We start from the raw sequence: 16,601 nt of genomic DNA on the forward strand, positions 1-16,601 counted from the left end.
ATTCATTTCTTTGAAACGGCCACTCTTGCGCAGGTGTAATGCATTTTAATGAAACATTTATAGGACAGTAAATCCCTCTGTTGCTTATAGTCATTAAAGCTGTCATCAATCACGAGTTCCCGTCAGGACATTATGGGAGAAGAGGTTTGTCAGAAAGAAGTCTACAGTGGACAAATCTGTCCTTTATGCATAGAAAGAAAGAGAATTAAGCTGACACATTAATGGGCCGGTAACAAAAAAAAAAAAAAGATTCCGAGGAGAGGTTTTGATTTATGAGAAATCATGACCTCAAAGATGTGAATGAGTGAGACGAGGAAGAAGATTGAATTAATATTTCATTAAGAGAGAGCTATATGGTGATTTAACACCCGTTTGTGGCACTGATCAGCTGTGCCAGTTATCGTAAAGAGGCCAGAGCTATTCCCTTTAAGTGATTCATGTGTATTTCAATGGAATATAAAGAGGAGATTTTAATTACAATCTGTAGGATATACCCTTTACCAAGTATAAAATCTTTTATAGTGTATTAAATTGGCCTGGACCTTCAGTGACTTGGAAAGTCCTTTGACGCCTAAATTAAAGACCACCCTACCACTAGATGGCGCTCACAGAACACACATTTCTGATACAATGTCATTTCAGATTGTGGTTATCAAGTCTATCAAATCTCTCCACCAGTCCATCAGATAAAAAATAAATAAAAAATATATATAAAAAAGACATAATTTACAGAGTTTTATCCATCTTTAAAAGCTTGTGTCTGTCTGGTTATCTTTGATGCTAGATTCTACATTCAGAGGCCCTCTCTCTGTCCCTGATTATTCTGTCTCTTTCAAGCTTTATCCATATATTAATCAATATCATTCTATTTTATATTCACTCTTTGATGTATCAGGGAATGTCTCAAAGACAGGAACATGCAAGCTGTTGAAAACAAAGAGAAAAAAAATATACGCAGCAGGTAGCAGAAGTGCACATGATGTAAGAGCTGCTGGTTCACAGTCAGTAACCCAGACTTAAGTCTGGCATGAGGTATTTCTTATCATGTTCCTACTTTCTCTCCTATCTATCTACACCATTCAAGCATAACATTATGACTAATATTGTGTTAGTCCCCCCTTTGCTGACACAACAGCCCTGACCTGTCGAGCCGTCGAAACATGGACTCCAGAAGATCCTGAAGGTGTGCTGTGATAGCTGGCACCAAGATGTTAGCAGATGTTAAACATTTTCTTTGTATTGCTGCTGAACTTAATTTAATTCAGTAAAGATAGAGGGGTGAAGTTATGAGGTTTGAGGGTCCAACAAGATTTTGTCACAAGGTCTTTTAAATACCTTTTATTGGCTATAATATTTGTAAAACAGACAGGCAGACGTAATGTTGATAGCTTTCATTTATAGAAGAAAAGAAAAAAACACATCACCACCAAAAAAAGGGCACTTCACAGTGTAAGGGCAAATAGGGCATATGATCTGCACAGGTTGAGCCCCACATTTGCATGTGCCTGACAACTTATAGTTAATTATAGTACGATCAAGTATGATGACATAAAATAAAACATGCCGCTTTTCTAAGCGGATTAAAAAGTTGAACTATAATGTATGGCGGAACAGCACCTCTACGACTTGGCACAGTAAAAAGTCCCGGCTGAAACATCCTCCCTCACATCTCCCCCTCCCCCCATTGACAGAAATGAGAGTGAGGAGGAGATGTGAGGGAGGATGTTTCAGCCGGGACTTTTTACTGCGCCGAATCAAAGTATCTATTAGTGTAACTGTATTTAAATAGGGAAAACGTGGAGATGTTTGGTCGCCTCTAACTTGATCTCTGTTTGGTACCATAGTGAATGAACTGGGCTTAGTGGGCTAAGCTAAATGCTATCAGATCGTCACCGCGCGTCATAGTGATTAAGTGCACTCACTCAGACGACAGAAGTATGTATCAACTCGTTTTAGTTAAGGGAATAACAGTTTAATATGAAAAAGCGGTGAAGTATCCCTTTAAAGGGGTACTTCAGCGCTGGGAAGATGAATCTGTATTTAAACTGGGTCATTAATGTAGTAGAAATGAATTTGGTATCTTCTAGACTGAGAAAAGACAGAAAATGTATTTTTGTCTCATGGGGATGAAAGACAACAATTCCCAGAATGCTTCGCTGCCCTGTGAGGCCACTCTAGGGGTGTTTGATTCCAGGTTTTTTGGAGTCGACTCTGATTCCCGACTCCCTCTATGGGAGTCTATTAAATCGATTCCTCGACTCCATTTACTTCACATCAAAACAGGGTAAGAAATCAGAAATAAAATGCTGTTGTTACATATTTAAATTATTCCCCCCTGACTCAAGGTCCTAAAATCCTCTTATTAAAACCGCACACTTTTAGCGTGGCCGTCCAAATTAGTCCAAATTAGCGATGACTTTAGTGGCTATCATGTTTCTGTATCTATTGCCAATAATTTTACATAGGAAAAGTCACGAAAAAAGATGTGATTGTCGAGTGATGGCGCTACATGACCATTGTCATAAAAGGTGAGTTAAGATACTTACCTATACATAAAAAAATGCACATTATTGATTTTAGACCAAAAAATAAAAATAAACACGTGTCTCGCACATGATGCATTCGATTTGCGTTTGAGTAAAAATAAATACTTACTTTTAATGGAAATATGTTAATAAATACTTATCCACTTTTATGAATTCCACAGAGGTCAACATATTTTCAGTAACGTTAAAAAGTTCAGTTAGTGTTGTGTAGGAGCAGAGAAAAGCTTTAGAGAACTTTATGGCGACTGACGAGACACCATCATATGCTTGTCTTTGAAAAACTTCAGAACCAGGCCATTGCTTTCCTGTTGATATGGAGAACCTCACACCTGTCCTTAGCAGTCATTCATTTTCATTGGGATGTTTGTGAAATGCTGCTGTAAGCCCAGAGTTATTAGAGGCACTTCATATGGAATCTGATTAGCATCTTTGAGAGTTCCTAATTATTTCTCAAGTGCTGTCTGTCTGCATCCCTCCCATTTAGAAACAAAATGAATTAATGGAAAGTAAAGTGAAGGCAAGGTCAGGATGTTTTTAAGGTGGCGCGTGTGCACCGATTTCTCTTTGTTCCGTCTGAAAGACAGAATACATGTTTGATAATTAGCTGAGCCTGCGCTGTCCAGAGTTTTCTAAGCAGAGGACAGACTGACAGAATGGGAGCAACTTGAAGACAGAGGCACTGTAAGCATTAGTCTATTAACCTCTCTTTCTTATCTGTAACAATCATTCTTTATGAAGGCATGAGCAAAGGTGAGCCTTCAAGTTCCAGATCTGTCTAAGAAGAACAGCAAATTTAGTTTCTCACATTAGTCCCTTTCATATCTCACCATAGTTTTTCCACCTTCTCTTATTAGGCATTAATGGGTTTTCAATGGAGTTCAATATCCTCAACCCCTTCTTTGACTCGTCAGGCTCCACCGCTCATAACCAGGAGAATTAATTACAATTGATTAAACTCATCTTTGTGGGAACCCATTCCACATCTAAAAATAATTCACCATTTCCTTTTGTTCTTTAATCAGGGTGGGAAGTTTTCAACATCCCGGAGGAAATTGCCTGACAAAAGAGGGATGTGTTTTGTGATTGGGTGGTCAGGAGACAGCGGGTGGTTGGATTGCTCTTTTATGTCTGACCACAGTGATGTAAAGCATGAACTTAAAAGACTTTAAAGGAAGCACTCCACATCGCACCACTGAGGGTTACAGTGAAGCACAGTCAGCCGAGCTATTTTGAAGGCAGAATATATTATTGGTCAGCAAAATAAAACAAGGATTTGTATCCAATTTTACACTAATTACAACATTTTTTGACACAACTTTGCCCAAAATAAAGTTGTATCCAATGTTTAAAGGAGGAAAACAATCCTATAGGAATATTCCTTTATTAAAACAAAAATGTTGTTAAGGAGTTCATTGAAAATGGTGTTAACTTGCACAAACCAAGCCTGCAGCACCCCTCTCAGAAACTGAAGCCTCCTCACATCGAACGCCCCCATGGGACCGGTCCCAGTAGCCGCACCTCCAGGTTTTCTAATGGATACGAGGCAAATTGAACAATCGAATTCCATTTCAAATATTTTTTACGCAAAGTTAGTTTATGTCATTGTAGGCAGTTATCATCACGATGATTTCATATCAAGTGTTCATTTTTAAAATAAGTTTAGTTTTAGTTAGTTATTTGATGCTATAAAAATGGGGGGTGTGACGTCATGATTGACAGCTGAGATCAACGGCTTCTCTGAGTGAAGTTGTCACTGAGGCACTAACAGACTTTTTTCAAGATTTTTGGGAGCAGATTGGAGCTTTAGCTTTAATTTCTACATTTCCACAGATCAATGATTCGGATCGCCAGTGTCACATGATTTCAGGAGTTTGGCATGCAATCCGAATCACTGATCGATTCACTGATTCACAACCGTTTAAATCTTTATTTGAGGATTGAACAGAAACAAGGAAGAGAAGACTGATGCTGAAGTCGTAGTTTTTGTTATTTTTGGACCAAAATGTATTTTCGATGCTTCAAGATAAAGCTTGAATTTACGGGTATGTCCCTCTTTGGCTAATGTACTTTCAAGATGGAGGGGCAACATGGCGACCGGCATTAGAAGCCCTCACCCGTAGGTATTTTTAATGGCATATTATAAACTTACCAGAATACTTTATTACTTGAAAGAAGTAAATATACATTAATGAGCACATATATTTTTTGAAAGAACTAAGTGTTTTTAGCTAAGAATAAACTAAAAAATGTACACAGTGTAGCTTTAATAAGTTAGTTAATATTCATGTACCCTAACAAGTAAAGTCATAACATAATGACACCTTTGTTAATCATTAGCTAATGATTAATTAAGGCAGATAACTTGAAGTTGAAATGCATGGCTTATTATTATTAATATAATATGTTATTAAGGAATTAATACATTATGACACATTTAATAACAATTTAATGATTACTTATCGTGTAGAATCTTCATTAGTTGCAGATGCAGTAATCATTAATAAATGGGTTAGTTCACCATTAGTAATACATTAACCCATGATTATCTGTGCATTAATTAAGCATGAATTAATGGATATTACTGCGCTCTTGTAAAGTGTTACTGTTTTTAATAAAGGGAAAGACCTTTTAGGGTTTAATGCTGTTATGTTTGACATTGGCACTACACTGACTCAGTGACAAGTAATATCTTGTTCATTAAATATACAGTGGTGGCCAAAATTATTAAACACTTGGCATCTGGGAGTCATCTTATAAGGAATCTGCTGGAACACTGAAAATGATGGACTGGCCCCCTCAAAGTCTGGACCTTATCCCCATCGAGTACATTTGGGGCGAGCTGGAAAATAAACTGAACAGATTGTACATTCTAAGAAACACCTTTGGCTTCAGTTGCAGAAGGCACGGGATAACATTAGTGTTCTCAGAGGAAATATATTGACACTATGCCAGAGACATGTGCTGCTGTAATTGCTGCAAAAGGTGGACATACCAAATATTAAAATGAAAAGTGATTAAAAACAGACTTACTTCAGCTGATATTTGATGGTCAGCACAACAAGCTGCATTAAAATGAAAATGAAATAATGTTTTGCAGGCAAAAATGGTCAATATTTTCAGATCTGTCAGATGTTCTAATAATTGACAGCTGTTGATTTGAACTGAAATAGATGAGATTAATTGGTTCCAGGTCTACACCTTTGGTAGTTAGAGCGACTTAAATTTTTTTGGGTTCTCAACCTTTAAAAACTTGTTTATGCTACAAATTATTAAGTTCCTCTAACTGCTGGTTGAATGTTAAAGGGGGGGGGGGGGGGGGGGGGGGGTTGAAACACTCAGTTTCAGCATCTCATGTCAATCTTGAGTGCCTATAGAGTAGTATTGCATCCTAGAATTGCATCTCCGAAAAGTCTTTAGTTTTATTATATTTATAAAAGAAATATGGGCTGTACCGAGTCTTTCTGGAAAAAAACGAGCGCCTGGAGGCGTATCGAGTGGGCGGAGCTAAAGAATGACGAGCGTGCACAAAGCGGTGACGTGGAGAGCGTGGAGAAACGCATGGCTATCGATCTCAGCTAATACAGATATGATCCAGAATCATTCGGAGGCTGAAATAAATTGAACAGGAGAAACAGCAACAGCAGGACCGTCCGTCTCTGTGGTATGTACTGTATTTAGTGGCCTGTCAACATTTGTGTGTGTTTACTCACAGTTTATGAGGACATGATTCGGTTTATGGACTATTGTATGCGACTAAACCTTAGCAGTAGCAAGCAAAATGGTTTTGCACGTCAGACTAGTGTAACGTTATACATAGAACAACAATGGAGTCCGTTAGCGCATTTGTATGACGAAGCACGCGATCGTGTCGTTTACTGATGTTTACTCACACGACGATAGCCAACAGCAGAGACATTTGAAGCAGTTTTACTCACCGACCGTGAACCTTTATCGCTGGAACCGCTCTGTCAAAAACACACTTCTTTAGTATGATTTGCTGAAGTTCTGTGACAGCAGTGACCATGGAGATCCATGATGTTGTGACGCTTTCCATCATTTCTGCGTTCAAATCGGTTCAAATGCAGCGCTGCCTTCCCGGAATGCTGTGCTGAAGCGTTGAAGTCGCTTGATGTCACCCATAGGAATAAAGTGGAGCGCGGCGCGGACTTTAACGACATAAGTGTTGCTCAGACGAGTGGATCTGCAGCTGAGTGTTTATGGGCGTTCATTTCCTCTCTCGCTCTAGTCACACGCGCACCCTACCGGGAGAAGAGCCCGTACGGCCCATACAAGGACTTTCCGCTCTATTAACGTCAAGCCGAGCCATACTCGAAAAAATCTCTCCGAAACTTGTAAGAAACCGGAAGGAGTATTTTTGACACAGAAATACTCCATCAAACGTCCAACATTAGTTTTTGAAACTTTGTCTATGTTTAGGATGGCAATCAAAGTCTTTAACAGTGTAAAAAGCTCAGTATGCATGAAACAGCATTTCACCCCCCCCCCCCCCTTTAATTCACATTGTCGTAATAAAAAAAAGGGATGTAACGCATTCTTTTTTTTAGAGTGCCTGGCCTTTTTTGTGCTACAATGTCTTTTTTTTATAAGATCACATTCAACACAGATGGCCAATTCACATCCGAATCAGCTCATACAGGTAAACATTTTTTTTTGCCTTGGCACTGAAGATTTAGGAGCAGGGGAACAGTTTGACACTACTGAAAAGTAGTGCTGGTAACAGTCATTTATCTCATTTGTTTCAAGTGACATGACTAAACACAATTAAGTTAAACGAGCTATGAAAGAAACCTCTGAGCAATAGCCCCCATTCACACCAGGAAAGTCAAGCATTTGAAGATTCAGACATGTCTCACTCTGTCAGTCGTTGATACCTGTATAGCTCATTCAAATGTGGGGTTTGTACCGTTTGGGTTCACTTTCATTTAGTTGCTATCTTCAGTGACCTGTAAGATAACTGTGCCTAGTGGTTTTCTCTGCTGCATTGCTTTTCTGTTTTCCCCTCTTAAGTGCACTGAAGTCAGCATCATCTCCTGAGAAGGAGTCTCCAGGGGTGAAATCATTTGTCATAACTGCAGCAAACAAGCTCTATTTTTCCTCTTACTGATACCTGCATCTTTCCCAGGAGAATAATGGAGAGCAGCAACATGCCATCACACATTATTATACCATGTCAGGTGTGCTTCATGAGAAATGCTTCCTGTGAAGACAAACCTGGATGAAGACTTCATCACTAGAGTGCCAGCCTATACCCTTCTACATTTACTTTTTCTATTTTTTTCTCTAGAATGGTCCTACAAGACTCTCGTACATTTCATTTGTACAGAGTCTGGCCACTCTCCATTGATAAGTGTTAACTTCCTTGAAGGCGGATACTCTTTAAAACTATTGGATCTGCCCAGAGCAACTCTGGATCTGTGTGACGTATGTCATCTCAAACCATAGTCTGTAGCGCATGACATCAACGTCATCGTTCTCAAGCCACTCTCTCTGTTCGCTGATTGGACCGGTTAAAATTTGGCTGGAGAAAACCAGCGAATATTCCGCAAACCAGACGATGTACTGAAGGAAAATTAAAATTGAGCGTAAGTATGCAGGAGGACAGAGCCAGGCTAATCCCCCCCCCCACCAAATCACTTTACCAGAAATTCTGCATTGTAGCTAATTCATTGGTTAATGTTACAGAGGCAGGTAGGGGACATGGGCGTGGCTTCTGATGTCACATTGGATGTGGGGCAGGTTGGATGTCCATCATAAGGTGCAGCGAGACATCAATTCCCGATGGACCAAATGAAGTCCCGTCCTACATTTATTCTTGTTCAAGAAGACGTTCATGCTGACTTTAATGCTGCCAGTGACAATGCAGACCCCATGCAGTGCTATGCATCGGCAATCCAGTGCATTAATAGCAATGAAAATGACATGCTGTTTCCATCATGTTAAATCCCATGGACGTTCTTTCTCACGTGTCAGTTTGTTACTTAGATCGATGCCAATTTATCCTACACGGTGTGTGTGTGGTTTCTTTGTGGTTCAGATGGCATTTACATCAGAGGACTCGCTAGTGAGCCGAACTTATTTTGATTTACACTATGGGGGCTGGTTAATATACATGCATACAGTTCATGTTACAGCTAGGTTCAGGTTAGATGATTTTTAATGTTTCCAGATGACAAGCTTCATTAGCTCCCTGCTCTGGGCCAAGCAAACGCATATAAAACTATGAGGGAAAATATGGCAGCGCTTTTAAAAAGCACCTTGGGGGTTTAATGTCTCATAAGTGCATGCAAAACATGTGCTTTTCATAACTCCCCCTGTTCATTCACTTGTCCACATTTTGATCGAATATGTGCATGAACTTATTTATTCACTTAGCTATTCATTTATGCGCACTCAAGGAACGTGGTGACATTATTTTACACTCATCAAAACAGTTCTCATACTCTTGTAGTCAGGGAAAAATTTAAGTGTCACAAAGATGTATGATCCTCTGTAAAAATTAAATTCAGCAAATGCGCTTGGCCTGCTGTGAAAACATGTAAGGTGCTTTGGGTGGATTTGTGTGGGTTGAGTGCACATGCGTTCAGAATGTAATGGGACACTCAGAATGAGTGCAGAGCATACAAAGACAAAGGATGTCGGACAGAAGGAATGAGAGAAGAGTTGATCATTTAGCTTTTATTTGCTCCTCCTTCATATGTTGTTGATATGTCATGTTCCTGCTGTTTCCAATAGTGTGCAACACTAAGCTTCTGGAATTAAAATTCCCTTTCATTCACTCCATAGATGAGGATTTTTAGAGATAACAAACCTTTTGAGACCAGTACGAGCTTTGAGAATGTTAAACAAATAAATATGCCTGCTTTCAGTATGATTTCAGCTTCATTTAAAACAAACAAACAAACAAACAAATAAATAGTCAAACTTACATTAAAGGTGTACTTCAGCGCTGGGAAGATGAATCTGTATTGATGACTGGGTCATCAATGTAGTAGAAATGTGAAATTATTTTTGAATTTGGTGACTTCTAGACTGAGAAAAGACAGAACATGTATTTTTGTCTTATGGGGATGAAAGACTACAATTCCTAGAATGCTTCGCTGCCCTGTGAGGCCATTCCCATGCATCATAGGAGGCATGATTCGAGAAATAAAATGCATAAATCTCTTGTCTCAGGGGGATATAAGGGGGGAAAGCACAATCATTTGAATTTACTTCAGGGTTTCTACTGATACAAAGCCATATGCTAATCGCTGAAGTAACCCTTTAAAGCCGCACTTGGCTACTTTTGCTCTCGGGGTCCCCCTACAGTTTGGAAAAAATAATGTCCTCAACTACTGTCGTAAGAGCTGCCATCCTGCAACAGGGGATGCCATCACGCGTGCATTTGTTGACATGACAACCCTGATAGCCCTGAACTAGTGATGCGTGGGTCGTCTCATAACCCGCGGACCCCGTATGTCTATTTAATGGTCGCGGGTGCGCGGCGGGTTGTAAAAATATATACAGTGGTGCGGGGCGGGCCAAATAACTTTATAAAAGCGTCCCCACGGGTCGTTGAACACAGCAAGAGGAGCTCAGAGTTCTTCTGGCGTCGCGTGTGAAATGTCTTCATCCCAGGTACAGTCAGTGGCTTATGTTTCAGCATGTCATATGAATATAATTTCATGGGTTTTATTTTTTTCAAACGCCAAATAATCACGATGCTCACGTTTACAAGCCAGCGTCATTATAGTAGTCTATTGGTTACCGTTTTCCAGAATCTATATGATACTTCAGTTCAATGTTTGAGTGGTAGCTCACCGTAAGAAGCAGGACAGCATCGGTCGGGCACGCCTCCTTCAGCTCACGCCGACGAGCAAACGCTGGTCACATGTTGATCCTCGTCCTGCCTTTAATCCCATCACTTTTTCGTTTCCTCTTATTGCTTTCCTCCAACAAAACCTTTTCTTTCTTATTTGTCTGTGCTGCTTCGGACATGACTATATTATCCGACGAACAAAGTTGGGCTCGCACGTCCGAATTTAAGGAAGTGTGGGTGGTGGTGGAAGTGACGTATATGCCGTAAAGCAGTCGAATTTTGTAGTTCTTTTTTTTTCTCTGCACTGTAAAAATTTTTTTTGCGATTTTGTTATTTAAACAAATTTTTTTCAGTAGAGATAACTAGATTGTCCAGACAACAAGGCATTTTAAGTTTTCTTGTCCTCAACTAGACTGAAAGTTAAGTGAACAAGTATAATTGTTGTTTTAACTCAAAAACATATGTTGAAATAACTAAACTAGATTTTCTGTTGAATGAACAAGTATAATTGTTGTTTTAACTTAAAAACATAAGTTGAACTGTTCTGGATTTTACTCCATTTATACTTTAGTCTATTTATTTAACTACAGTAAACTAAACTTAATCTACTATGTGCAGCTGATTTATATACAACACTCTAATTATATAGATATGAGCACATTTATTTAACTTACCGTATTTAATATGTACCATTCCACACCATATAAACCAAGTCTTAATTCAAGGAGTCAATGCGTAAAGAGTTTTGTATTAACACGGCTAGTGAAAACAGCGCCATCTGGCGGAGAGGATAATTATGTACATCCAGGAAATGCACGTGCTTTATGCGCGCGCCCCCGTATCCCCTCCCCCACCGACTGACAGACCAGACGCCATTTCCATTCAACCGCAATGCTGAGCAAATGAGTAGTGTTTACACCGGCATAGTGTTTTATCTCATTAACAGTATGAAGTTTATAACATTATATTGTGGTAGGATGGTATGTGTGTGTGTGTGTGTGTGTGTGTGTGTGTGTGTGTGTGTGTGTGTGTGTGTGTGTGTGTGTGTGTGTGTGTGTGTCCGTGCGCACCTAAACTTAGAGATATCTTCTTTGACTCGCGGTGCAGAGCGGAGGATAGAAACAGGCGACTGAGGCGAGAGAACTTTTTTACAGGGAATTATTATAAAGTAAGTGTTTTATCTCATTTACCATTTGTTTTTCATAATTTATTGATTTATACCAATATGTAACTTATATGCTGTGCGCGTTTAAACGAGCCAAAATCTTTCTCTCAGGGGACATGACTCACCGTGCAGTGCAGACATGGAGTTTACTTTTAACCAAGATAACACAAAGTAAGTTACGTGTTTAACCTCATCTACAAAGTGTATTTATGACATTATATTGTTTTATAATTATATTTGTGTGTGTGTGTGTGTGCGTGTGTGTGTTGTGCTCCCAGAGCAGTTGAAATACAGAGTTCCTAACGTTACACGCTTTTACCTCGCGGGCTTCATGGAGCTCTCAACAACTCGCGCCGTCTATTTGTTCGAATGGTTGGAGGTGGACAGCAGTTTCACTATATTTGCTGCAATTTCTGGTAAATATTAACTTTATGAATTTAAATAATATCAAATTGTGAAATTTGAAGTATTCAGCCCTAATTAAATCACATTGAGTCATTGTACAGTGTAAACATTGCAACATGTTGTCAATAAGCCTATAAAATGTTTTTTTTTTTTTTTTTTTTTTTTAAATGTTTTTATCTATTGCTCCTTGACAAGAAACTGAACTGGTTTACGGATCGGATGAAACTACATCTCGCTTCACTGCATGGTCTCTCTCTCAGATCGCCATCAGATACAGATAAGTTTCATGAAACTCCTTGAAAATTATTAAATGTGAGTTTGAATCGATACAGGTAAAATAAATAACTATTAAAGGGTATGTTCACCCAAAAAGGAAAATTACCTCATGATTTACTCACCCTCAAGCCATACTAGGTGTATTCCAGACGAATACAATCGGAGTTATATTTAAAAAAAATCTAAAGCATTATAAATGGCAGTGAATGGCAGTCCAAATTTTTAAGCCCAGAAAAAAGTGCATCCATCCATTGTAAAAGTAATCCACATGGCTCCAGGGGGGTTAATAAAGACATTCTGATGTGAATCGATGGGTTTGTGTAAAAAAAAAAAAAATCCATATTTAACAAGTTATAATGTAAAATATGTAGCTTCTGGCGGGACGGCCTTCCGTATTAAAGTTACGGAAAAAGTGTAACTGGCACGGCGATGTCGTCGGATGTAGAGGGGAAGAAAAACGCAACTGGCGCAGCGACGGCATTGGACATGGTGTAAAAAAAATGTAATTGCCGCGACGATGACGTCGGACGTGGCGTAAACCTTTTGAACTTCGAGAAGCATTACACTTATTTCGTAAGTTGAAGGCGGTCCGCCAGAAGTCCGCCAGAAGCCTTTATTAACCCCCCGGAGCCTTCTGGATTATTTTTATAATGGATACAGGGCTTGACATTAAGCATGTTCATGTGCTTGTCTGGAAAAAAAAGTTTGATATTTTGTGTGTGTGTGTGTGTGTGTGTGTGTGTGTGTGTGTGTGTTTTAAATATAATTTATTCTGAAGCAATATGCTGACCAGTATTCAATCAGCTATGACATATTTAAATCTGCATATTTGTGAATTTTTTAATTATTATTTTTTACCTTATATAAAGGGCATTTCCCCTCTAATCTTATTAAATATAGGCTATGCTTCAGGTTTCATTTTATATTGTAAAATTTGATCTATACATTAATTTAAAATAAGACACTATAAGGGCTGTTACCAATCACATTAAATAATTTACACTGAAAAATTTAATTTGCATTAAATAATGTTTTGAAATTTGTATTTTTGGATAGACCAATAATGTTTAAACATCAAACCAAACCTCCAGTAGGTGGTAGTAGGTGGCCGTTTTAATGAGTGAGTCATTGAGTCGTTCATTCAAACGATTCATTCAAACGCTGAATCGTTCAGTAACACACATGTTGCTGTGACGTGTTGCGGTTCTGCTGTGAATGATTTTCACTGCTGAAATAGAACAAAACATTAAATATTGCTTCTTAAATGTAAGTGACTTTAAGGGAATGTTAATTTAAGTGACTGTTAATTGTTTTGCTATGAACTGTCATATGAAGTCAGTGTCATTTTCAGTCGTGGTGGTATTCAGGAAAACAGGTCAAGTGTTGTAATGTCTTCTCTAGAGGCTGCACAAGTGTCAACAGCGCGACCTTGTTATCGTCAGTTCATTATATATTATTATTCACTATCAATCACCACTTACACTAAATTAATGCAATCATTCTTGCATTTTGGTGATTCGCTAGCTATTTTTTGTTTTAATCAGGTCCATCGGGCAAGTAAAATTCTCTTTCACTTGTCCCTTCGAAAAATCCACAAGCGTTAATGTCGAGCCCTGGGATAGATGCACTTTTTTCTGGGCTTCAAAATTTGGGCAGCCATTCACTGCCATTTATAATTTTTGGATTAGCCAAAACATTTTTTAATATAACTGATTCAGGGCTCGACATTAACGCTTGTCTGGGACAAGTGAAAGAGAATTTTACTTGCCCGATGGACAAGGGCCTGATTAAAACAAAAAATAAACTAACGTTAGCGAATCACCAAAATGCAAGAATGATTGTGCATTAATTTAGTGTAAGTGGCGATCGATAGTGGATAATAATATATGATGAAATGACGATAACAAGTTTGCGCTGTTGACACTCGTGCAGCCTCTCGAGGAGAAATTACAACACTAGAGCCATTTAAGCTGTTTCCTGAATACAATCACGACAGAAAGTGACTGTATGTGTGATGATTTCATATGACGGTTCCATAAACATTACATTAACATTCACTTAGTCACTTACATTTTAGATGCAATATTGAGTGTGTTTGTTCTATTTCAGCAGCGAAAATCGTTCACAGCAGAACCGTAACGCGTCTCACAGCAACTGAACAGTGTTTGAATGAATCGTTTGAATGAACGAATCAATGGCTCACTCATTAAGACGGCCACCTGCTGCCACCTACTGGAGGTTTAGTTTCATGTTTAAACATACTTTCTAACATTTGTATTTGTCTATTCAAAACTACAAATCTCAAAACATTATTTAATGTAGTTGTGATTTTTCAGTGTACATTATTTTATTTGATTGTTAACAGCCTTTATCTTGTCTTATTTTAATTTAATGTATTGATCAAATTTAACAATATAGAATGAAACCTGAAGCAGAGCCTTTATTTAATAAGATTAGGGGGAAAATTCCCTTTATAAAAGGTAAAAATATCCTACATTTCAAATGATTCAATATTTTTTTTTTAAATCATAAATATGCATATTTAAATATGTCAAAGCTGATTGAACACTGGGGAGAATATTGCTTCAGAATAAATTATATTTACAACGCACACACGCACGGAAAAACAAAAAAATATCGAACTTTTTTCCGGACAAGCACATTTTTTATTTGGCCAAGTGAATGAACGATATGAAACAAGAATGTAATACACCTAGGATGGCTTGAGGGTGAGTAAATCATGGGCTAATTCTCACTTTTGGGTGAACTAAGCCTTTAATATGACAGTGGTTTTAAATGTTGTTTTTGTTGCTTTTTTGCATTTGAATATTGCACTTTACTAGTAGATACAGCATGAAATAAACATGTATGAACATCAGAGAATATGTTTAAAGATACAGTACAATGTATGAAATCTGTATTGTCTCATGTAATCGCAGTGTTTCAACTGCGCAAACGTTAATAAACGTCAATAAATAGCTTTTAAGCAATGTCATGTCACATTTACCTCAGAAAAAATATTCTGTCAGCTAGAAAAAGTATATTTACTATATTGCATAGTTATTGTATTGCTGTTCTTTAGTATTTAATGTATGTTTGAATAAATATTTTATGACAGCACCACTTAAAATTTGTATCTGTGTATTTTTTTCCAGCCAGATGATGATGAGAGAGACATTGTTCATGGGGTTAATGTAGGGCATCTTGACCATGAGTGAGGACATCAGACATGATAGTGCCTTCCCAGATGATGTGGATGTGGCTGTCATACTGGACGGAGATTGTGGTCATGGATCTAGAAGATGCCCTAAATGCCTTTGCCACACTGTTTGGGCTCGAGCTATGAGGTTATCCAACTTTTTATTTTATTTTTATTTTTAATCTAGGTTTAATGGTTGGGGAGAGCTGCAAAGCTGAAAAAAATGCAGTGAGGTAACACTGGTGCATATGTGCTGTTTATGCTCATTGATAAATGTACTGAAGCTTGAGAGCTTACACATTGTTAATTAAAATGAACTTAAATTAAGTTTAAATTAAAATGGTATAAAGCCAAATCAGAGGTGTTTAACAGTCTGTGCCGTTTCTTTTTGCAATTTTCTGAAGAAAGGACATTTCAGACCTTTTGTGTGGTTGTTTTTGGTGTTTGTTTTTGCAATAAATATAAATGTGTACTGATATGTGTTGCTGTGATTTTAATTTGCTATAGGTTTTATTCTAAATCAAATGTAATTTACAAATCAATATAGTAATGCAATTAATACTTATTAAAGCAGCTTTGCAACCAACTAAAGTGAAGTTATGATGACTAGAACATTTAAGTTCAGAAAACTAAAGTGAAGTTATGATGACTAGAACATTTAAGTTCAGAAAACTAAAGTGAAGTTATGATGACTAGAACATTTAAGTTCAGAAAACTGAAGGGGAAGTTTTTATTACTAAATGGAATTAGTTCAGATAACTTATCCAAATAAGTAAGAGAAACTTAAAAAAACCAATGCAAAAAGATAACAAAATATATTAAGTTAAGTCAACAAATAATTTTTTACAGTGTGTAGACTAACTTAAAGCTACACTGTGTGATATTTTCCCCCATCTAGCGGTGAAAAGGTATATGACCATCCAGCGAATAATAATTTCTGTTCCTCTCAATTCTGATTTCCTTTCAACTCCTACGGTGGCCAATTTAGTCCAAGATTAACATGGCAATCCCCCTCTTCACATTCGACAAGGTGCCATTGAGTGTTAAAACGTGAAAGGCGAAGCTTGAATTTATGGGTATGTCCCTCTTTGGCTAATGTACTTTCAAGATGGAGGGGCAACATGGCAACCAGCATTCGAACCCCTCACCTGTATGTATTTTCAATAGCATATTATAAACTTACGAGAATAC

General features: G+C 37.9%; 1 long non-coding RNA gene across 2 annotated transcripts; it reads left to right on the forward strand.

Moving 5' to 3' along the window:
- Window positions 1-11,230: 11,230 nt before the first annotated feature.
- Window positions 11,231-15,886, forward strand: LOC137043434 (uncharacterized). Of its 2 annotated transcripts, XR_010898479.1 has the most exons (5): window positions 11,231-11,533; window positions 11,642-11,701; window positions 11,809-11,946; window positions 12,131-12,247; window positions 15,367-15,886. It is a non-coding gene; the product is annotated as an uncharacterized lncRNA (long non-coding RNA). The 2 variants fall into 2 exon arrangements; XR_010898478.1 differs by lacking the exon at window positions 15,367-15,886 and having other exon boundaries at window positions 12,131-12,921.
- Window positions 15,887-16,601: the final 715 nt, after the last annotated feature.

This window comes from Pseudorasbora parva, chromosome 16 (genome assembly GCF_024679245.1).
Source record: "Pseudorasbora parva isolate DD20220531a chromosome 16, ASM2467924v1, whole genome shotgun sequence".
NCBI classification, from domain to species: Eukaryota; Metazoa; Chordata; class Actinopteri; order Cypriniformes; family Gobionidae; genus Pseudorasbora; species Pseudorasbora parva.